Genomic DNA, 24,466 nt, shown 5'->3' with positions numbered 1-24,466 from the left:
TTGAAATCCATATGGTCTCCACATATGCATGCCAAAAGAGCTGACTCTTTAATATAGCATTTAGAGATTAAAACACATGGCATGGACTGTTTTTAACCCTCATTTGTACTATCAGAGTCGCTCTCTGAGTGAGATAGGTGGTGACTAAATTTGAAAAATAAATTAAATAAATAAAATTATGTCTTCTTTTTATATTATTGCTATATTGCTGTAAAATGGTTATTTTATGTTATTTTAATTTGGACTAGGGATGTGGCCTCTATGTATATGAAGTGGCAGGGGAAGTAATGGCTTGTTTAAACCCTAAGACTGGGAGGTGGGGCATGGCAAGTGGAGAAATCAAGCTGCACAATTTTTATATGGATTGCGTAACTAGATTATAAACTGACTAAAAGGACTAAGATCTGGTTTGCTGACAAGGCTGCTTGTATTACTTCCCTGGTATAGTTAGAGGAGGCTAACTATCATTATCATCTCAAAACTAACTTAGTTTTGAACACCAAAATTTAGAGGACCGATCTGAGATTTCAAAATTGCAAAGGTCTTTGACAGTGTAGAAAATATAGACAATAATAAAGGTGCATTTATTTATTAAATGCTTAATACTGTACTGTACTAGGAAAGGGGTTAGGGCCTTGGCAAGAAGCTTACAGTCCAAATGGGGAAACCCAGTAGCTGATGGGTTTAGCCCCTAGAGGCAGGTGACCTGAAAGTGTAGCATAATAAATAAATGATTAATCCTTAGAATCGATGATCAACTTAATTTTTCAAACAAAAATTTTAAATAGCTCCCTTCTGCAGGCCTTTTAACACGTTCCATACCTGGAATGTTTATGTCGATATGGATATAACGTGTCTGATCCACAGCATCAAATATAGTATATATTCTTTTAAGTTAGTGACTTATGTCCTCATGTCTGCCTTAAAGGATCAGGCATATGCACTTTGAAATCTGAAAGTGCAACTTTGTTCCATCATAGCCTTTAACATCCACTTGCACATTTTTTCACCATGCTGCATATGTTAACCAACTCAGAAGTAAAATACAGTCTTTCTTGTACTTAAATTACCATTTTAGTAATAGCTACATTTATGTGTAGTTCTGTTTTTGAACTTTCCTTTTGCCATTCGCCATTCCCCTTTTCTCCTTCCATGACGACACTCCAGGCTTTACGGATAATTTTTTTTAGACTTAAGACACAAGACTCTATTGTTTTTGTTGCAAAAGACTAATACAGATAACTTTTAATAAAATCTCTATTAGGCTATCCATAAGCCTTCTATAAGCAGAGATTTATGCCTAATGCATACATAATATTAAGCCAGGACAAGCTATTATCATCTGGTTTGCGTATAACACTAAGACTTAATGGGAGGATTCACACTTCATCCTAAGTCCCAAACAACCCTTCATAGCTCAGTGTTGTGTGTAAACCAGGCCTTATTTTTGTGGCTAACAAAAATATCTGTGGTTCTACAAATACATCAAAATTCAGATTAGAATGAAACATTGTCCTTTTAAATTGGCTTTTAGAAATCATAATTACAGATGTGTGCTACAACTCTAATTAAAATTGGATGCTCCAAATCTTGAAATAAAATATAAAGAATAATGAATAAAGTGAGCACTAAAAAGAAAGCAATGTTCCTGTTTCTGAACTTCTCCCTTTCACTTCTTTATACATACGTCCTTGCTTACTGACTGCCTTGTTTAGCGACTGTTCAAAGGTACAATGGTGTAAAAAACCAGCTTTGTGACCGATCCTTGCATTTACAACTGTCGCAGCATCCCACGGTTACATGAATGCCATTCAGGCGCTTTGCAACCGGTGTGCATTTACAACCATTGCAACTTCCCGCAGTCATGTGATTGCCATTTGCATGCTTTCTAACCAGTTTGCAACAAGCAGAGTTAATGGAGAACATGGAAGTAAAATTACAAGTCGCAGTCACATGATGTTTCACTTAACGACTGCAGTGATTTGCTTAATGAACAAATGGGAAGTAACATAAGTCCATCATGGTCAAGTGATTTTCCTCTTAGCGACTGAGGCACTTAGTGGCAGAGTTGCTGGTCCCAACTGAAGTCGCTAAGGGAGGACTAACTGTACTGTATCTGAATGACAGATTGCAGGCAAAAGCCATGTGTTTTTAATGAATCTTATGCTTCATAAAAGTACCTCTGAAATAGTTATCTAGCTGAAATAAAGAAAAGGGCACTTTCAGTATTAGTCTCACCATTTAATTACAACACAGCAACCTCAATTAAGAAACAAGGCTTCCACTTGGTCAGAGGATGCAATCACCAGGTAGGTCTAGTCTGTTTGCAAATATTTTGAACAGGTTCACAGAGAGAGAGAGACTGAGACAAAGAAACAGAGACAGAATGAGGGATGGAGGGGGAGCTGGATTTTAAGATCTGATTCAAAATTTTTAAGTGGTATTCCTCACTGGGCATGGAAATGAGATATGGAGAGCCAGACTATTATTGCTTTAAGCCAGTACACTCTACAGAGTAGACCTACAGTATAGAGTAAACCAGTGCTTCTCAATCTCAATACATTAAGATGGCTAGGCTTCAACTCTCAGAATTCCCCCAGCTGCTGGGACTGAGATACACTGGAGTATGCAGTTATCAGAAAGATTTAAACTAGACAAAAGAATTTATGATATTGAACAATGTAAGACAAAATTTGAAGTGGAATTGTGTACAGATGATGAACATGTAATTGCTAAACTGTATAAACTTTTATTGAAATTTAAAACAGAACAGGTCAAAGAATTATGATAAAGTGGGCTAAAAACTTTGGTTCTAATATATACAAATGGAACAATGGGAAACTATGTGATTGAAAGGACTGAAATTTACATTATGTTTTAATCTTAAAGAGATTTTTAATAAAATGATGTACTTCAAATTTATGTTGGAAACATGAATAACAAGAAGGGTCATTTTATCATCCTTGGTGGATGTGTAAAAAAAGCTAGAAAAATTTGGGTTCAGACACATACAGTGATTCAGAAGATTTTAAAGATTCAACATTCAGTTGAAACCAGATCTTTTCCTTCTGGGACTGATGGATAAACAGTTAGAAAAGAGTCATGGAACACTGTTTTTATATATGAAAACAGCAGCAAGATTATTGTCTGCACAAAGATGGAAAGATTTGGCAATACCTACAACAGAGGAATGATTGGTCAAGATGACAGAACTTGCTGAAATGGCTGAACTGACTCATCTGATTACAGAAAAGACAATATCTGCATTCATTGGTGACTGGAAGTCCCTTATGGTCTTTTTGCATAAAAAAGAAAAAAAAGAACTTATGATTTATGGTTTTGATGATTAGACAGGATAGATTATAGAAAGAAGAGAGTGATGATGTAACTTTAGACAGAGAGGTTAAACTATGATTGTACTTATAACTGCTGTTAAAGATCAGAAGCCACTTCTTTATATCTTTCTTTATATCTTTTTTCTTTTTTTCCTACTGCTTTTTTCTTTTTGCACTTTTAGCTTTTTCTTTTATTTCTCCCTTTCTTCTTTTTTGTTCTATTTTAGTTTGTATTAGTTCTTATTATTGTTGTTAAAATTTTCAATAGAATTTTCAATATCAATTATGTGTGTGTGTGTATGTGTGTGTGTGTGTGTGTGTGCATATATATACATACATACATACATACATACATACATACACCCTTTTAGTAGTATATGTGGTTTTCCAGTAGAATGAGTAGAATGCTGGGGGCTTCACTCCAAAAAGCAGCAGCAGCAGCAGGGCAGAACAAAATTTGATTTAATTTGCAGTTAATTAAATTTACATGCATTTAATATGATTACTCTCCAATCATTCTATTTTCCCTGCTTATCACATTAGCAATTAAAACTTGATCATTGCTATTTTAAAAATGTTTTAAACAATTTGGGGGGGAAATTACCAAATATGCAGTAGGCCTAATCCGAATGATATTTTTATAGGGTAGCATATGTTATTCCTTTTTAACTCTGGTGAAGAATCCAGATATTCTTCCAAGATCCAGTTAATATGTTTAAAGTTTAACCCTGCCCTATCATGGCTCCAGAAATGACAGACAGCTTACAAGGCCAGGGTAGAGGTCGTCTACTCAGGAAAGTTTCACAAAGAAGGGATCCTTTGTCAGGCAGCCCTCAGACACTTCAAGGCAGCCTGCTCCATGCCCTGTCTTCACTAATTAAACTTGATGGCAGAAATTGGGTTCCACCTGGGTTTTTATTAACAGAACATTCTGTCCCTCTCCCAGGCCAACAAGTCATGTCCTTCTAACATTGGCCAATGGCCAACTGGCAACCCCTAGACTGGAGCTGGCAGCATCACATTGAGTCAAAGATTATACGAGAAGGCCTCTGAGCCTCCTATTTCTCTTCTCACTGAAAAAAACAGGACTCAGATGAAGTCAAGAGAACAATTGACTGTGGAAGGACGTAGTTTTCAATGGTTTTCATATACAGAGTTAGATGGATGCTTGGGACAGAATGTGGGTAACTAGTATTAAATTTATATTGTATCCTAATTTAAGGTAATTTTTTTAATAAAATGATGTATCATTGGTACATGACGCCAGAGAAATTATAAAAAATGTACAAAGGTATTTCAAACTAATGTTGGAAATGTGAAAAGCATGAGGGAACATTTTATCATGCATGGTGGACTTGTGAGAAAGCTAAGAAATTCTCGATACAAATTCACACAATGATGCAAAGGATTTTAAAGATTAATATTGCAAAGAAACCAGAATTCTTTTTATTGGCACTTATGGACAGTGAATTAGAAAAGACTCATGGTAGACTGATTTTGTATACGGTAACTGCAGCAAGATTATTGTATGCACAATGATGGAAGAATAATGAAATTCCCACAGTGGAGGAATGGATTGTGAAAATGTCAGAATTTTCAGAAATTGCAAAACTAACCTGTCTGGTCAGAGAAAAGAACAACAAAAACTTTTCTGAAAGACTACAAACCTTATATGGACTTTTGTTGAAAGAAGAAAGAAATGAATGGATGATTTATGGATTTGAAGATTAAGGAAGATGTGGATTAAATGAGGAGCTGAAGGGATTTGTATAACATCTAAGAGGGAGGAGGGGTAATAAAATTGTAATTATCTGTTGAAAAGAAGGCTGAAAGTCATTCATATATTTCTAAACTTTAGTTTTTTTCTTTTCTCTTTTTTATTTCTTGCACTTTCTTTCTTTCTTTCTTTCTTTTTCTTTCTTTCTTTCTCTCTTTCCTCTTTTCCTTTTGATTAATCTTTTATTCTATGTAAAAATCCTTAATAAATATAAATAAAGTTAAAACAAACAAAAAAAGAGGACTCAGGATGGGTCCGTCCCCATGCTGTTGTGGGGAAATGGAAGGGGAACGCTTAACTTTTTGATGGGTTCCCGGGTCCTACCACTTCGGTAATATTGTCCAAATTTTAAAGTTACCTCTGAGTCTGAAAGTAAACCTATTCAAGTGGAAAGGAGTTAGGGAGGGGGAGGACTTGCAGGGATGGAAAGAGTAAAGAAGCTCATGTTCTACTACAAATGATCTCCTCTAGGAATACCCCCCTTGCCATCAGGGCTAGCCCAAAACATTGAGCTGCTTAAAGCAAAAGACAAGATGGCCTCTTCTCTATTTATAGTCCCAGGTACAAGTGTCTACTAGGCCAGTGACTGAATTTTATTTCAATATTGGCAACAGGACAGCTTTTTCTTCCTGAAGTTGCTGGATAACTTAGGGGAACATGGCACATGGTCAATGTGGACCTACCTATGCCAGGACCAAGGGAGGGGGACCCAGGCACAGGTCCACCCTCAGACATAGAGTGTCACTGGATGACTTTAGGCAACTCATGTTGTTTTACCCCAACCTATTGCACAAGCGTACTGTGACGAGAGAGAGAGAGAGAGAGAGAGAGAGAGAAGAGTGCTATTTTCACCATCCTGAATTCCTGGAGGAAAGGCAGGATATAAATCTAATAAATGAAACAAAAATGCTCCAGTCTACTTAATGGTGGACCAGATGATCCCAATAGTTCCTCCACTAGAAAAGTGGTTAGTTCTAGTAGTTCCTCCACTAGAAAGTGCCACATCAACTGTACTTGGACCTTTATTTCTGGGCCTTAGTAACTTATTTCTTCAGTGCTATCTTCGACTTAGAGTACAGTTGGTTTTGTAACTTAGGTACCATATTCAAATGCATGCGACTATAAACTTTCAATAATGTGTCTGAGTTGTCATTTACTTTTATGTGAGGCCACGTTTCCTAAAAGCAGCCTAGAAAAACTTTAAACAAAGTAGAGTTTGCCAGGGGTTACAAACTTGCTAAAGAAGCATGAAGTGTTATCCCAAGGGAGAAAGCATTATATACAAACAACATACCAAAAGCTATTTTTTGAAAGGAGTGTTCTCACCTTTCTCCCCAGCTGGCCAACAACAGAGTGCTAAAAACAACAATTAGGTAGCATGCTGCCCCATCCTTGTTTTTCCCTCCTCATGTCTGCTATTTGGAGAAGGACAAAAATAAAAAACAAAACAGAGAACCCACACCCACTGTGTGGGAACCATCAAAGTGGCTAGGAAACACTGGGCAAACAGGAGCCTGGAAGCAGTTTCTGCCAAAGGGTGACTGCATCTGTCATCCCACAATTTTGGAGGAAATGCAGCAGCTCTATCTTAATGGTGTTTTTTTTTCCCCAGGACCAACAGCAGAACCAGTTAATTTCCGAAGTTCACCAGCACAGTGTGTGAAAATCACTAGAAGTCCCACAGTGTCATAAGCAACACACGAAGGTAGCACCAATCTTGGACCCAGTGCTATTTCTGTTTGTGGAAGGGCCCTAATCAACCAGCAGAAAATTAGGCTTGAAAACATGTGGCTCTCTTACCAACACCTGCCTCTCTTTTCATCTTCTGTTGAATAGTTAGGTGATTGAATATTTTGGAAAAGCTAGCATTTAACAACTTAGGTGGGCATGTTGAAAAAGTGCCAAGAAAGACAATTTGTCTCCTTATAACTTTTGGCTCTATACTCTAAATGTTAACTCAATTTCTTGGAGAAAAGCTTAAAAACTTTGGTAAAATTGTGAACAATTCTACCCGTGCTTGGAACCCAGTATGGGGTGAAAGTGGTTTTTTTTTTTTTTTAATGTTGTTTTAAAAAGGAAGGGAATTAAGCCATGGGGTTTTTAGCTAAAGAAAAAAAAGGAGTTTGGTTTCTGTTACCTATGTGTGTTCATAACACTGAGTGATGCCCTAAAATGGAATGATTCTAGTTCTTCTTGTGTGATCTCTCTGCATCATTCATTGAATTCTTATATGAGGGGGCACAGAATGAGGGCACACAGTGTTGTCCTCCAATCAGAACCCACATACTGTTCCATTTTTTTAAAAAAAATTTAAAAGGATGAGCAAAACAGCTATATCATAAGTTTTGATTTGTCGCACTAGAAGCCTGCAGCATCCCGGATTACCCAGATTATAGTGCAGAACCTGGCAACAAACTGAAGACAGAAACACCTTATTATGTCAACACAGAAACCTGAAGTCAAACTGAAAGTGCAGCAGTTTACACTTGAAAGGCAAGGAATGACTCTCCACTGTTTAACAATACTTTTTTTCTTTTCTAAAATCCCTGATCTGCAGTAATACAAATATAGATTCGGAATTGCACATGAGGTCATTCCATTTTATGACTCATAGAATGCAGTAAGTGATTGGCTCTGTCTTTTCAGAGCCATTATTTTACCCTGCCTTCTGTTTGCAACCTTTTTTTATAAACCCAAATATGTTTTCCAGTGTAATGGGCACACACATTCATGGTTAAGCTATACTATTTGACGATTTTGAATTCTCAGTTGCAAGGAACAATAGAAGTGTAGAACAATATTTTCTGGAACTCTACATTTGGACAAGAACCTCCTTTGGGGAGTGGTGTGAGAGATCCTGACCCAGTATCTAACAATACTGTACTGTATAAGAAAAGCTCTACATGACCAGATCAGGTATCCATCTATTCAGCTTTCCCTAAAACTAGCTGAGATATTGGGGAGTTATAGTCCTTATATCTACAGCAGTGTTTCTCAGCCCTGGCAGCTTGAAGATGTGTGGACTTCAACTCCCAGAATTCTGGGAGTTGAAGTCCACACAACTTCAAGCTGCCAAGGTTGAGAAACACTGATCTAAGGGGCTGGAACAAGAATGGGGATGTGAATTTATTTATTTTTACAATTTGTAGGCTCCCCTTCCAAATATGTCTCAGGGCACCTTACAATAACCTTTTAAACCAACCCAAAAAAGTTAAAAACAATAGCTTTCTTTTATTGCACTTGGTACTCAAATTAATACGACTGTACATGCATGTTCACTGATACTGTCTTCTATCAATACCTAGAGACATCCTGAATAGTCTCAGATATGACAATCCTGAAAATTATCTCATAGTATAGTTTGCAATATTGCTCCACACGTTTTCCCATCTCTTGCCCTAGTATGATTTTCCAAACTAATAATAATGGCACAAACATTGAAACTGAGACTACTGAACTATAATCTACATTTCCGAGTCATTTTCTTTTGTCCAATTCTTCCCCGTTTCATCTTTATTCCCAGAGTTTGAACAGGAAAGGAAGACTGCAGTCTTAACAGGAAACAAATAGTAGGATTAGTAAGAGTTAAAAAGAGACAGAAGAGACAGGAAGTCAGAAAAATAAAATGTAGTTTTAAAACTTGAAGCAGGTCTGTGTATATATTTACAAAACCAATTTTTAAAATTCTATCAGAAAAAAAGAAGAAAAATCAGATTTTAAAGGAATGTGAGAGGAAACACAAGTAAGAAAAAAATCTAAAACAAATTCAGGTACAAAAGAGAGAGCAAAGCCTTAGAAATCTTAACATTCCAGATGTTATATCTGAACTGCAGTGCTATCTGCACATACCAGGAACTGGGCAAGATCGTGGATTTTGCTCCAAAGTAAATATTCATAGGATCAAGCAGCATGTCTTTCACTTCACCGTATACACCACCCCCCACCCTTATCCTCAACATGACCTTTCCTGACTCCAGATTTAAGAAGGAAGAAGAGAAGCAAAAGCAGTCAGAAAAGACGGGGAGAGATAAGCAAGCTTACCTGACCCTGGTGATTTGTGGTTCCGCTGTTGCCTCGACTCTCAGAACTGGGGGATCCTGTTTAGTTTGAATCCTTTATCTACCTGCCTCCAAAGTTGCCACGCCTCTTTCTCTTGACATCACAGCCGGTCAAAACACACACACAAGCAGACTAGCATCAGCCAAAGGTGATAGAACAGGTGCACCATGGTTTCAGATTCCTTTCTTCTTGGCAGTGTTACAGAGAGTTTTACGGTTAAGTTGCTTAACTTTCCCTCCTCTGAGACTTTCTTTTTCCTCTTTTTCCGTTCTATTTTGTTTGCTTTTCAGTCAGGTCTTGATGTTATTCCATACTGCTTCAGACTTTGCCAACTAGCAGGGAAAGGTCATTGGGTGTTATTATAAGTCTGATAAAGCCAGACTTGACAGCTTCAGAAAAGTAGACATGGGATGGGGAAAGTTAGGAGGAGCAAGCAGTAGAAGGTAGAGAATGAAAGATCACATTTCTGGCTAATTTGCACACTGGCACCTAGCATTTATAACTTTGCCCAGAGATAAATTCTGTTACAGTTCCAATCTCTGGCTGATTTCAGTCTACATATGGTACGTAACAAGACCCCAAAATCCTTCTTCATATGGACAATTAGACATTAGGGAAAGGGTTCTGTCTGAAGGAAATTTTAAAGAATAAATTTAAAAGTATTAAAAAACAGTGTTGCTATTTAGTTATGTGATATAAAAGAAGTATTTAATCTTTTGACACTAGACAGACATAACCCAAAATATATTTGATGGAAAGCAAGGCAGCAGTCTTTCTCCCAAGGTTTTGTCTTAGTTTTCAAGCTTTCTAGCAGCAGGGAGCTGCTTCTTCATTGATCAAACTGCTGTGGATGGTATATATATTTGATGGAGCATGCCACATGGCAGCGAATTGAGGATAAAAAGATATTATAAGGCACATTACAACCCACTTCTTCCATCGTCTTCATTCCTCAATTAAGAATACATTGTAGACAACAGGTGGGGCTGGCTTACAATTATCACCCTCCTTGACAACTGTCCACACTGCTTAGGGATGAGGAAGGTGGCATTTTGTCAGCAGCTGGAGGAAAACAATTTCCTCCCTGCTCTAGAACAAGGCCCAAAGTCTACTGTGGCAGTATTTTGTAGACTGTCTTTAGGAAAAGCATGATGAGAATTCCAGATGATCTCTTGAATATTTTCTATGATACATTGAGATGCTTCAAGATGCAGTTTGAAAACTAGCATTATAACATATTCTCTATTTAGTATTATTGTTTTAGGATTTGTTCATGTATAGTTCACTGAGTTATGATATATCTCAGACTTCCCCAATTTAGTGCCCTTGGAATATATTAGCCTACAGTATCCCAAATTCCCAGCCAGCTGGAAGAAAATTTTTGCAGAAAGCAATATCATCTGCACCTAAGACCAGTCTTTTGAAAACACATTACTGGACATCAGCCACCTTCTTAGATAAAAAAAAAAAATACAGCTATCCAGTTGCTCGTTTGTTGGCTCTTAGCCTCACTGCCCGAGGTTATACACACTAAAAGGTCTACTCACAAAGCATTTTTTTCTCAAGAATTACTAAGCAGGGAATGATTCTGTGGAGTCATCTTGACCATCTTTCAAACCCATTACAATATTCTTGCATATATCAGACAAAATGTTCTAAATAGCAGTTTTATATGACCATTTGCACAAAGCACCAATTTTACAGTTATATTATGGAATTCTGTACTACAAAGTGGAATGATGGCCATTAACTTATGTGGCTTTTAAAAGAGGTTTGCAGAAGGGACTGTTTTGGGACTATTCTACATTGGAACCATTTTGATGTAATATTCATGAAGCTGTAAATAAGGTGTCTGGAATAGAAATGGGTCAAAGACGTGTGATATTAAATTACATTCCAAAAATTTAGAATGTATCAAAGCATGAAGAACTATGGGTTTATCTGCATTGGCAAGAAGGTAGTTTTATTTTAGTGAAAAGATTCTAGTGTACTGACCTAAAACCCTGGATGGAATACAAGTCTACATTTTCTATATATGAACTGAATTCCTACTGACATTATGGGAAATCGTATCAATATGAATGGATGTGTTCAGGATTTAATTTGTAGTTTAAGACATGAATTCTATTGTATATAATTGCCCTAATAATTTTTAAATTTTTTCAGGGTTTTTTGTTTATTTTTCTTTGCTTTCTTTGCTATTGTCATTTACTATTGTTTTTGGATATTATTTTTTTTTCTTTTTCTTTTGTTATAGATTAAAAAGTAATGAAAAAATAGATGAGATTTGAGATGAAACATTCACTGAGGATATCAATAATTACAGTACTAACTATGAAAATTATAAGGTATGTCCGGACAATATGTTTCTGAATGCAGTCGCTGGAGACAGTAATAATTCTAAAAATTTGATAAGGAACTTGAATTTTTTGGGAGTATTAATATTGTGGATCTCTCATCTTATGCTCAGCTATATATAAGTGTAAATAAAGATTGTATCACAGAATCTCCAGAAGCCACTTGAGATCTGCCTAACCTTTTCCAAGGAAGCTCCCCTTGGTATATAGTGGCACTCATGAAGCTTCTCACAGTGCAGTGTATCCATCACTGTGGTATAAAAATTTTCCAGAAAGGAAATCTCCCCCTTTGTTACTGCAGCTCTTGTCAAATGACTGTAGAGTGTGTGGTCCAACATTATAGCCACTCCTTACAATGCCCAAACAAGTAACCTCTCATTAGTCCATAATAGAGAACGGCACACCTTTCAGAATCAGGGCACCATTTCACAATCTCATACAATAGCCTGGGAATCCCTATTAATAATCTGAAATTACATGAGATTTCAGCAAGCTCATAAAAGAATACTGAGATTTTGTGACATTTCATGAATTTTGACATGTTTGCCTTCTTTATTTATTTATTTATTTATTTAATAGACTTGTCCCCGCCCATCTCCCCACAACGTGGGACTCTGGACGGCTTACAACAAACTAAAATCAGAAATACAATTAAAAGTTATAAAAACCAGACATTACAAAGATAAAAAGGCTAAAAAATCCAAGAGGCCGGTAGGGGCCACAACAGGCCGCTAAGGGGCCAGCCAACCCCATTTCTGATATCCTCCCTCCCTACCCCAGGCCAGATGGCAGAGCCAGGTCTTCAAATCCCTCCGAAAGGCCTGGAGTGAGGGGGCCTGTCTCACCTCTGGGGGCAAGATGTTCCAAAGGGCGGGGGCTACAGAATAATAATCACTCTTAAGTTTAATTAAATAGTTATTCACAAACATCCAATAATGTTACTTTCCCTCTTGCTACTGGATTTCCTGGAATACAGAATGACTTAGTTCATGCGCTAACAATGTTTTGAAACGATTAGTACAAAACTATTAATTTATTACAGGATCCAGTTCTCCATTTCTATACTACGCAAATTGAAACAGCCCTTGAAATGACTATTTTTTAGAATTTTGCAATGCATTTCTGCATTTTTAAAACACACACACACACACACATTAGGTTTATTAGGGGAAAGTTTGCATAAAAATAATACATAATGAAAATATACTGTATTACAGAAAATTGCTTATAAAACCTGTGTATATTATACAGAGTGCAGACAAAAATGTTCATGTTAAAAGAAATGTGTACAAAAATGCATATGAAAATACAATCTTGAAAATATATTCTCAAATGAATATGGAAATAGGATGAATTGTACTTAACTCTGAAAAAGTTAGAAACTCAGAGAAACTCTAACCTTATTTATAGATAAGATTACAGTATTCCTATTCCCAATATTCTTGTTTCTAATCCTTTCAAGCTACAATCCTATGTAAATTTTGAAAATAAAAACTACTAAAATTGATGAGATCTACATGTGATGTAGACGTATGGCATATGGCTGCTAGTCTTCGTATTCCTTCTTCCTCCTCCTAATCCCAACCTTGTTTTTTCCCCTCATTCTTTCCAACCCAAAGGTACCCTGGAAAGAAGTTATGTCAAGGGAGTCAGGTATTTGTTTGCTGTCCCTCCTTCCACCAGCAGGATAACTCTGAAAATCAAAAAGAATGGGACCAAATTTGATATGAAGGAAGAAGTCGTCAAAGCACAGGTTAGGTTTCAGAATGGATGAGATCAGGCTGAGGACTGTGGAGAAAATGATTTTGGAAAAAAATCTCCTTATTCCTATCCCTATATCAGTTGGGCCCATGGCTTGGAAGGTTGCTGATTGTTCCATTCTAAGCTCCCACTCCTTTTCCCAGTCAAGTGACCAAAACAGATCATATGTGTGCTATTCTTCCCAATGCACACATGCATACATGCAAACAAAAATACAGGTAGTCCTTGCTTACCAACCATTTGTTCAGCAATCATTTGAAGTTATGACAGTGCTGAATGAGGAGACTTATGACTGGTCCTTGAAGTTGCAGCTCTTGCAGCATCTCCGCACTCTCATGATTGCAATTTGGACACTTGGCAACTGGCATATATTTACAATGGTCATAGCATCCCATGGTCACGGGATCGCCATTTGCGACCTTCATAGCTGGCTTCCAACGAGCAAAGTCAATGGGGAAACTGGCAGGAAGTTGCAGTTCATGGTCACATGATGTCTCACTTAACAACTTGTGGTGATTCGCTTAACGACCACAGCCGGAACTGACAAACTGCCATCAAAAGTCATGTGATTTTTCACTTTACAATTGCACTACTTAGCAATAGATTTGCCAGTCCCAATTGTGGTCAATAAGTGTGGACTGCCTGTACACAGAAGCAATATGAGGGGACAGCAGAAACCCACATGCAGAGAAATGCAATATGTTATTTCATTACACAGAAGAAAATTTAGATGCCTCCAATGTCCATTGCTTGTAAAGGAGCTGGAAAGAATTCCTGAAGCAACACTTTTCCTGCTTTCCCTACTTTGTTATTATTCTTTCCAACTCAAGAGAACGTTGGGGAAAAAAATGTGTACTGTAGAGTGTCTGGACTCAATGAGTTTCTCAGCAGGATAACTTTCCAAAATTGAACAGGACCAAATTTGGTATGGCAGAAAAAAGAAAAAGAAAGATCAAGATAAAAAATGAACTAGATCTGTCCCAAGTCAGTACAGGAAAAAGTTTCCCCAAAGTCCTCTAATATGTCCCTAAAGGAGAGGTAGCAAACCAGTGGCTTGGAATGTTGTCGACTATTCCATTCTAAGTACCTTCCCTCTGCCCTCCCAGACATGTGACCCAGAGTGGAGAGTATGCAGCGCACCCATCCTCCCCACGCACACATAGACACAAACCTATGGTTGCTGCTGGTAAAGGGATTGGAAAGAATTCCAGAAGTCATGTTTCCTATGCATTCCCTACATTTTTTTTAACCACATGTTAAATACATCACAAGAATATATCAGTCATACCCACAATGGAGAACTGGACTGTGAAGATGACAGAATTAGCAGAAATGGCAAAACTGACATGCTTGATGAGGGATAAAACTAAGTAATTTTATAGAAGACTGGAAACCCTTTATGGACTTTTTGCTGAACATGGATAAAAATGACTTAATGATTTCTGAATTTGTTGATTGAAAAGAGTTGAATATGGGAAGAAGTGAATTATGTGATGTAAACTTGATGGGGGAGGAGTGAGAATAAGTTTGTAACTGCTATAAGGAAGATTTGAAGTAGTTTCTTTCAATATTTTTTTTTCTTTTTCTTTTCTTATTTACTGCACTTTATCTTTTCTCTCTTTCTTAACTTTGCTTTCCATATTTTTTCATGGTTATCTTGTATCTGTTTAAAAAACTTCTAATAAAAATTGTATTTTAAAAAAAAGGATTTCAGTCATGTCTAAATAGGGCCTGAAGGTTTTCTAGTCTTTTTTGTTGTAATGAAGTACTGTAAATAATCTCACAATGCCACATACCATTCTAGCTCACAGACGTTACTTTAAAGTGCAACATGTCAGAACCCTGATTGTTTCTTTTTGACGTTCAGGTTGTATATCATTTGAGAGAAAACCTTCTCAGAAATGCCCTTTTCCCTACTTGCCTTGTTTCCTCAAGAAACTTGGGCATCAGTGCCTGATCCTTTTCATGTTTCAGTTAGTTTCACTCTGAGTTCAGTGAACCTTACACACCCACGTAACTTTCTGTAAGATGTAGCCTGAACTCTCTCTTTGGCTTGCAGTCCTGATTACATGGTCAAAAGCTGTGGAGCAAGGAGAAGAATAGCAGCCACACCCAAGAGAAAAAGCCTTTTGGTGACCTGATAAAGTAAAATCACTGAATTTTTTCCTTTAACAGATTATATATTCACTACTCCTCTTTGGTATCCATGAAACATATGGGATTATCTATGACAACTTCCCACAACGAGGTGCCCTCCAGATGTACGGGGACTGGAACACCTGGGATTTTCATGCAGCATGGTCAAATGGAGTGATAGGTCTGGGTGGAGAAAAAGCATGATCTGAAAGACTGAACTATGCTTCTAGACAAGTGTTTCCCAAACTTGTTGTATGGCCTTCAATTCCCAAAATTCCCCATCCACCATGCCCTTTGCTGATAATTCTGGGTGTTGAAGTCCACAAATCTAAAACTTACCAAAGGCTGGGAAACACTATTTTAGAATGTTTGATGCCCTGCAGAAGAACACTCATAGAGGCAAAATGTGGCTGTATTCATAAGAAATGGTGAACAAGAGACTAGCCAGCCACATTTTAGTCTAGGATGCAGTGCAAATCCAGTCTGTGTTGTTACTTTATGGTTCATTGTGTGGTGAAAACCCGGAAATTAGTTAAATTAAGTGAACCATAGTTTAGTTATTTATGGGTAAGCATGTCATGCAAACACAGTTTATGATTTTTCAGCTGTAGTTCATGAGAGAATACCTCTTCTCTCATGTATTTTAATTTCAGAAGCATTTTGCAAGGAGCATAAAAGCCATACACAACACAAGAAGCTAAGTAAGGAATCAAGGCATCTATCCCTACTGTCACTATCATTTATGGTTTATCAAATTGACCATTAATTGTGGAAACCATATATCCTTACCCTGTCCTTTCAAAAAAAGGCTCTGAGTCTGCTCTTTTCAGATCTATATTCCATTGGAAGGCCAGGAATACTGAAGAGATACCTAACCTGACAAAGATGAAGAGAGAGAACACAAACTGTTGTGATATAGGGCAACATTTCATTTGGCCTCTACTATAGATTAAGTAGAAACAATAATGGCAATTGTGAAGAATGTCCTAGGCAAGAATCACTCTACACTGTTTTCATCATGGTGGTCCTCTGTTGGTATTGTAAGCAATCACAACAAAGGATCCATCCATCCATCCATCCATCCATCCATCCATCCATCCATCCATCCATCCATCCATCCATCTTAGTACATACTCTTTCATACATCACTGTAGAAATCTCTCCAACTCTTTAATGGACTGAAACAGTTCTGTCTTTCTTTGCAGTTCTGACTGCTCCAATATGTCTTCTGTACTCCTTTATGGAGATCCACTTCTAAATTCAGCCTTTCTTCCTTGTAGGTTCAACTTCAATGCAGATAAAAACAATAACAGCAGTGATTCAACAATAGGTCTTCTGAGAAGCAGGAAGTTCAGCCTGCTTTTGGGTTGTACCATTTCTGACTAACCTGACTGAATGGTCCTATACAAAAACAAAAATTATGTACCAGGAAAACTAAGGTGGAGACCCTGTTAAAACTGAATGGTACAACCTGGACCCAAACCAATTACTTCATTAAGAATAAGAATGCAGCCTCAGGCAGATGTGACAAGTAAAGTCCTTCTTCCACTGTAACTTTCAAGGCAGCTTAAGGAATGTATGGATGAATGTAATCCTCCATGTACTTTAACTTGACAGCATAAGCTTAGATAGTTGCCCAAACTGGAGCCAAGGAGGATTATTTTTTCTGCTGAATCCAAATAAGCTTTTGGTTTCTTTGCGCTGCCTTTCCCTGAGGCTTTGGCATCTTGGCATGTCACTCAAGAAAAATAAAGTTATTGAGCCCATGGGAACACTTTTTATATATATAATAAAACATAAAATCCACCAACTTGAGCTTGGAACAAAAGATGCATGCTTTAGGCCTGCGCAAGTATTCATTCTGCATATGTGAAGCCTTAATGATTGGTGGAGGACCCTAGATTCATTACCCCTCCCAACAAGTGTCACCTGCCAGTGGGAAAACATCCACCAATTGCTGTCCCTAACATGGGGTGAAGCTAGAGTGGAGACCTGTTCTGACATCTGTCAAAACTCATTCTGATTTTGTGCAAGTGTTTTGAGTGGATGAGAAGCTTCTTCTGGACATTCTTTAGCATTCTAAGTAGCACAATACTAAAATAGCTCTACTCTGGAGGAGCAATAAACCCATGTTTAGAACCTTAAAAACAACTGACCAGCCTAGAGGGGTTAGTGGGAAAGAGCTCTCCACTACACCAAGCCATGCCCCTGCATAAAATGGTAAATCAGTGGTAAAAATTACATTTTGAAAAGGGGAGTGGTTGTAAAGCACAACGTCACATGAGTGCATCGCTTAGCAACAGCAATCCCTGCCATCTCAGTTGCCATCGTTAAGCGAGGATCATGGGTCATTAACTGAGGACCTCCTCATAACTTCTTGCCAACTTCCAACAACCAAAGTCAGTGGGGAAACCAGCAGGAAGTTGCAAGTCCCAGGCAGCTTACCAGCAGGCTGGCAGGCAGGTAAGTTGCTGCTGCCAGTTGGGAGAGGGAGCAAGGGTGTGCAAGTGGCGGGGGAGGCATGGCATGAGTGCAGCAGGGTTGGGGTGGCTGCTGCCGGTGGGAGAGGGTCTGTAACAGGTGGGGGAGATACTCTGTGAGCGTGGTAGGCCTTGGGGTGGCTGCTGCTGGGTGGAGGAGAGTTTGCAAGGGTGCAAGAGTGGCTGGGGAGGATGTGTGAGTGGCCAGGGAGGCACGGCATGAACACAGCAAGGCTCAGGGTGGGTATACAGGTGGGGGACACTTACCTGAGCAACTTGCAACCTTCCCTGTCAGCTTCTTCATTGACTTTGCTTGTGGGAAGCCGACAGAGAAGGTCTCAAATCACGTTCACATGACCATGGGATGCTGCAACTGTCATAAGTACAAGCTGGATGCCAAGTGCCCAGATTGTGATCATGTGACCATAGGGGTGCTGGGATGACCAGAAGTTTGAGGTCTGGTTGTAACCACTACTCATGGCCTGAACTTTGAGGACTGGTTGTTACCACCACTCATTTAGTGCCATCATAACTTCAAATGGTCACTAAATGAGTGGCTGTCAACCAAGGACTCCCCGCATTGGAAATGTAAAATGGAGCTACCCTTAAACCTAAAAACACTGCTGCAATTAAAAGCATCTCCTGTAATTCTAAAATAAATTTCAAAATAATGTCTTCGGGGGAAGAGGCTTGGGTATGAATCTTGTGAATAGCCAATATGCAGCATCCTTGCCAGTCTAAATCTGAGGTAGTGTCTGATTTTCAATCATTATTCACAGGGATAATGTTCTTCCTATCATATACACCAAAGGCAGATTCCCCCACTTCTCCATTGTTGCTGGATTTAAGAGACTTGAATTCTTTGAAGAAAAATGCAGAACTCTGGAGACACAGAGCATGAAGTTGCTATGCCATACCTAGGTTGTACCATTTTCCCAACAGCTCTGATAAATGACTAAAAGCAACCCCAGAGACCTGTGGAAGTCCATTATAAAAAAAGCAGAGGACTTTGCTTTGAGATTCATGTTATCTCTAAGGAATATATAACTATTCTAGTTAGACTTTTGTTTTAATTTATTATGTTTCTCTGTGTTAAAAACTTATTTTCCCTTATTCCTTTTCCTCTGCATATAGAGGACATTCTGTGTAATTCCAGAATTACACAGTAAATCTGAGTTAAAAATTTACTTTTCTCTGTATTAATTTCTTGGCACTCAGATAACTTGAAACCTGTCTCTCTCCAGAGATTACTAATTATAATGGACCACCACCACCTTGTGGTTTGCCAAGAGCAGTGCATGTATTTTTTGTAAGCCGGGCTTCTGAAATCATAAATCATATTTTAAATTTTAAAAATTGATTTTGTTTATCTCTTGTGAGATTGATTTATACCAACCACCACAACCCAAAAAAGGGGTGGGGACATGTTTCTATACTATAAAGCCAGGGGAATCCATTGTAGAAATTATTTCTTTTTTATTTTTACAATTTTACCTTTTTATTTTTTTTCCCCTTTACTTTTATATGTTACCTTTTGTTTGCCACAAGGGCAGTATTGACTGTGAAAGCCCTCTCTCTTTCACAGGCCAGAGTAAGGGGGAGGATGACCGATGAAATATCTTCTGAAAATTAGGTATTGGAAGCTGTAACAACCAAGCAGCTATACCAGGTGAAAGAGTAGTGGGAGGGTGTGTAGACCCAGTGGACTTCTTGGGTAAAAGGTCTGAAACCTCCACCCTTTCAGCCTATGGGCTCAGTTGTGCTGCTATGAAGATTTATAAGCCTTAAGGAAATTGAATGTATTCTGTGGTTCAAACAGCTTTGAAACTAGCTTCCTGTTCAACTGTTATTAACTGGCTTACAAGGAGAAGGCAGCTTCTCTCACCCCACTATTAATAATATTATTATGAATTCAACATGGAACTAATCAGTTTTTCTCTCTCTAGTAACTTTCACAGAGGGCTCTTTCCAGTCCTGGATGAAGTGCTTGGGGGAGAGACAACTCTTGAGGAGTTTAACTGAAAAAATATAGATGTTATCTACAGCTCTTCCCAGCCAGCCTGCAAATAGAGAGGGAGAAGGGACCAACAGCACCTACACTTGCAATTATATATGCACACACAGTTGTTTTTTTAAAGACAGATTTAACACCCTTTCAAAAGAGAAGTAAATCTTTATCAGGAGCATATATAACACCCTGATGGTACTTTGGGACGCTGCAGAAGCTAGGCATCCATCTCTCCAGCAGCCCAAGCCAAAATGGCCACGAAGGGAATTGATTGGAGGGAAGGAGTCATGCCTGTAGCATCTGAAGTAACTAATGGGAACTAGGCAGATCCCAGCTCCTGACTGCATCAGCTACATCATCACCAGTGAAGCATTGCAGATTGTTTGTAAAGCAAGACTTGTATCAGGGAGGGAGGGGGGAGAGAGAGGGAGGGAGGGAGAGAGGGAGGGAGGGAGAACACTACTGTAAGACTAGAATTGCTAAGAATGAATAAAGCTATCTCTGCAGCTGGATTGGGATGAGATGAAGGTGACCTCATAAGGATATGTCCTTTTAAAATGTTTAGCAAGGCATCTTCACGGCACAGCTAGTGGAACATTAGGATGTGTTCTCCGATAACAAACAAAATAACACTGCATTCTTATACATACAGTATCTGTTCAAGTAAGTCCCACTGACTTCAACTGGATTTATCCCTATATAAAAATATATGATATATGGGATTACGGCTTAAGAGAATCCTCTCAAAACGCTGGTAGCGGTATTTAACAGCTCTAACAATATCATCCTAGGACACAGAAGTAACTCCTACTGAACTTAATGGGATTTAAGTTTGAGCGACCTTGGTGACTAAGTTTGAGTTGTTTGTGGATTTAGTGTCAAACTAAGAATTAACTGCCAACATCTTTCAACAATATTTTGCTTAAAATAAAGCACTGAGAGTATTTTTCTTCTTGAAAAGCAAGGTAGATATCCTGGGGTCTTCTAGATATTTTGGATTTCAACTTCCATGCCACTGGTCTTGTTAGTTCTGGCTTCTGGGAGCTGAAATCCAAAATACTAGTTCTGCTTCAGGGCTCTCTAATGTAGCAGGAAGATGACTTGTTAATCTTTTCAGGAACATATAAATGGATAGTTTTATCTTTCACTTATCCCAACTGACTGTGAAGGCATTCTGAACTCATCTTTTTGTGTTTGTTTTAAAGTGGTGTTTTCCACCTTCTACTGATATTAACCCTTGCTGATCAGACTGTCTCCAGTGCTTCATATTGAGGTAAGATTAGAGGTAAGGATTTGGCCTGCTGCTATTGGCTACTTGAGGTTGTTGTAGGCAGGCCCCCAACATTTGGGTCCCTGGCCATTGTTTGAATCTGGTTTCCTGTTGAACTGGGCCATTTGCCTTTTGACAGAAGAGAAGTCAGGGCTGTCCTACTTTCTTAAAGAACCATCACTCCCATATTTGCTGTCAATTCTGCCAGTTCTTGCCTGGAGGGATGGCAAGAGAAGTGAGGGGGTGGGAAACAGCTCTTTAGCTTCCAGCCATTCCCATGGTAAAGCCGTGCACCCAGCCCCAGCAGAAAAGACACAGCAGTACCTAGTGTGTGGGGCTGAGTGAGTGCTCTTTGACATCTGTCAAAAACAACCCACATTCACGGATTATGTCCTGCAGCACTTAATCTATGCGGCAGGTTGCAACTTTAGTAGGGGAAGAAAGGGGAAGTGTCCTCCATGGGATTGGAGAACTGGCACCAAAGGAACCATTCCTACCACATCTCTCTACTCCTTCTCTTGCTAAAAGAAGAGGGGTCTAAAAAAGAGGGGAAAGGTATTTTTATGTGGAGTCCTTGGTGCTTTCTGAGCTTGGTTGTTTGCTTGCAGATGTTTCATTGCCTGACTAGGCAACATCATCAGTGCTAGTGAGCGTGCCTAGTCGGGTAATGAAACGTCTGCAAGCAAACAACCAAGCTCAGAGAGTACCAAGGACTCCACAGTTCAACCCTGAGCTACATATATTCTCCTCTATTGGAAGGTATTTTTAATGCCAGTTCTCCAAAGAATTGTCGTAAATGCTACTTCCTCCCTTGCTTTGCCACAGGAAAGTTGGAATGAAAGTATCCCTTTAGCCCCCACCTCCTGTGCTCAACCTCCGCACCCACAGATCAGCTATTGCAATTAATCTGGGGAGGCACTTTTTACTTGTGTGGACATGTTTCTTTACGTGTCCAGCAGCCCTTTGTAAACATTGTTTATAATTAATCTGTGTGTGGGAGTAAGTGTCTGTAATGTGGTGGTGGGGGGTGGCTAATGAGATGCTCCACCTCACTCCCCTTTCCCCATAAGACAGGACGTGTCTTGTCAGATGAAGTGGCTCTTCATCTGCCCTCTGCTGCAATAAAGTGTGGGAGGGAACTGCATCCAAAAGATCCAGTCCCACTTTTCTCTACCTCCAAAGAAGAGAAGAAACAAAGGAGAGAGAAGCTGGAGGAATGGCTTGTTTGTCCTTTGATTCCCCCAGAGTGATTGCTCTCTTGGACTGGAAAAGTGACACACGGGTGTTTTTCTCCCAGGAACCGACATCAATGAAGACATTTCCCATCCTGTCTCTCCCCTACCTTACTCCTGCTTCTATTGCAGAGAGAATCCTTACTCTACCTTGTTGCTGAGGCAAAATAGGAATGGGAATGCAGCTAGTTATTTAAGCCAGCACAATTTCCAGCTCGTTCACCAGCTGCAGAAAAGCATTTAATACTGCAGTCTTGATGTGCTCTTAGTCTCATTTTCCTTGTAACCTACTAATATTATAGTTAGATTTCCTATTAAATATAATCATACTTAAGCAATACTATTATTTTGGGGAAGGAGCTAATTATTCAGTTTAAATAAATGAAATTGCATAATTAAATACTAATACAGTACAGAATTTTGAAACATGGGAGATTTTGGGTTTTGCTACAATTTCTATCATGCATTTCATTAATTCCAGGCAGACCACATAAAGTAATTAAAACTATAAGCATATAAACAGAAAAAAATGTTTAATTTTTTTCCTCATACAATCATGTTTGAAATAATACTTATTACTGAAATGGGAAATTGCTTAATAAAAACTAGTTTCCAATCTGGTTTCCATCATTCATTTCAGATTATACAGTAAAATAATGCATAGATATACAGTATGTACAGCAGGAAGGACCTCCAACTTTTTTTTTTTAATCCCAGAATACTGCAGTCTCAAAAGAGTTTTGCTACTCAAATTGTCACACTGAATCCAAAGTGTGTTGACCTTGGCCATCAAGTTTTCCCTGCCAAGTTGCTGAGCCTTTTTAAGACTGCCTAACTATAATCTCTTACATGCTTGGATTATTTAATGAAAGTCTAAATGGTGACAGGATTTATAATCTAAATGCATCCCCCCTCAAACCCAATTGCTAAATGCATTTCCCCCCAAACCCAAAATAAAAAACAATAAGCCATTTGTGCCTAAATTCTATTGGGATGAATTAGGATGTGTTGGTCAGAAACAGATGTGGAGATGTACTAAGAACATCTGTAGTAGATTGATTTTAGTTATCCTAATCAATCCAGAGTTCTCACTCAAGGAACAAATGACCAAACTCAAGTTATCCTACTTCAGACACATTATGCAAAGACCCAGCTCTCCGGAGAAGGCTGTAATGCTGGGAAAGGTTGAAGGAAAGAGAAGAAGAGGACAACCCCCAGCAAGGTAAATGGACTCAATTACAGCAGCGACGAGTGCACAGTTGGAAGACCTGATCATCTTGGAGAAAATCTATCTACTGTATGTGGTTGCTAAGAGTCAACACTGACTTGATGGCACATAATCAATTTTTTAAACACCTCCTACTAATTTCAATGAAAGCTTTATTATGTGCAGTTTTTCTAGATATCCAATTTAAAGTTTTGTGGCTCCTTAAAGACCAAACAGATTCACCACACTGTATGGTATTTATGGTGCCACAAGACTCTTCATTGTTTTGCTTCAACATACACAGTTGCCTCTCTGGAAACTATTTTATTTTTCTGATTTACTAAACATAAGGTGTCAGTAATGTTTTATTCAAATCTAGATTAGTGTTGCACAACCAGTTTCTGGGCCAAAAAGGAGTAAATGAGGTCAGGACAAAACTTAATTTGATTTGATTTACATTTATGTTTAACTAATTAAATATATTTAATATTGTTACTTTGCACATATATTATTCAATATTTAATCAATTTCTATCTTATCACATTAAAAATTAAAATTATATGGAAACTCTCTGTTTGGGTGGCTTTTTGTAACAAGGTTTTTAGGAAGCCACATCCTGCTCTGGAACATCAGGTTTTGCTGTTCTTATCTAAACTATAAAATCTAAACCATAAAGAACTACACAGTTCTTAAATAAATATCTTGAGGGTAATGACCAGCCCTTCTGGGGGTAACTGTTGTCATTATTGATTTAAAATAAAATATGGTCATGCTGAGACCCAGTTTGGTGTTGTGGTTAAGGCATCAGGCTAGAAACTGGGAGACCGTGAGTTCTAGTCCTGCC

The 24,466-nt window shown here is 38.4% G+C and overlaps 1 protein-coding gene across 10 annotated transcripts in view; it reads right to left on the bottom strand.

The window, feature by feature from the left end:
• GRB7 (growth factor receptor bound protein 7) overlaps positions 1-24,466 on the bottom strand; it is a 136,623-nt gene that overhangs the window by 98,732 nt on the left and 13,425 nt on the right. For 2 of the 10 annotated variants that reach the window (XM_088143410.1, XM_007433376.4), the window contains one exon: positions 9,154-9,503. The exons of 7 other annotated variants lie outside the window; for them this stretch is intronic. The gene's annotated coding sequence lies outside the window, so the exon portion shown is untranslated. Of the gene's footprint in view, positions 1-9,153; positions 9,504-16,214; positions 16,302-24,466 lie in introns of all 10 variants that reach the window. One more of the 10 variants, XM_088143411.1, reaches the window with a different exon arrangement.

This window comes from Python bivittatus, unplaced genomic scaffold, assembly GCF_059951505.1.
Source record: "Python bivittatus isolate LINGU-HERP-01145 unplaced genomic scaffold, Pbiv_v1 ctg000410_np1212, whole genome shotgun sequence".
Classification (NCBI taxonomy): Eukaryota; Metazoa; Chordata; class Lepidosauria; order Squamata; family Pythonidae; genus Python; species Python bivittatus.
The sequence above is the reverse complement of the archived record's forward strand: the minus strand, read 5'-3'. Positions and strand labels throughout refer to the sequence as shown.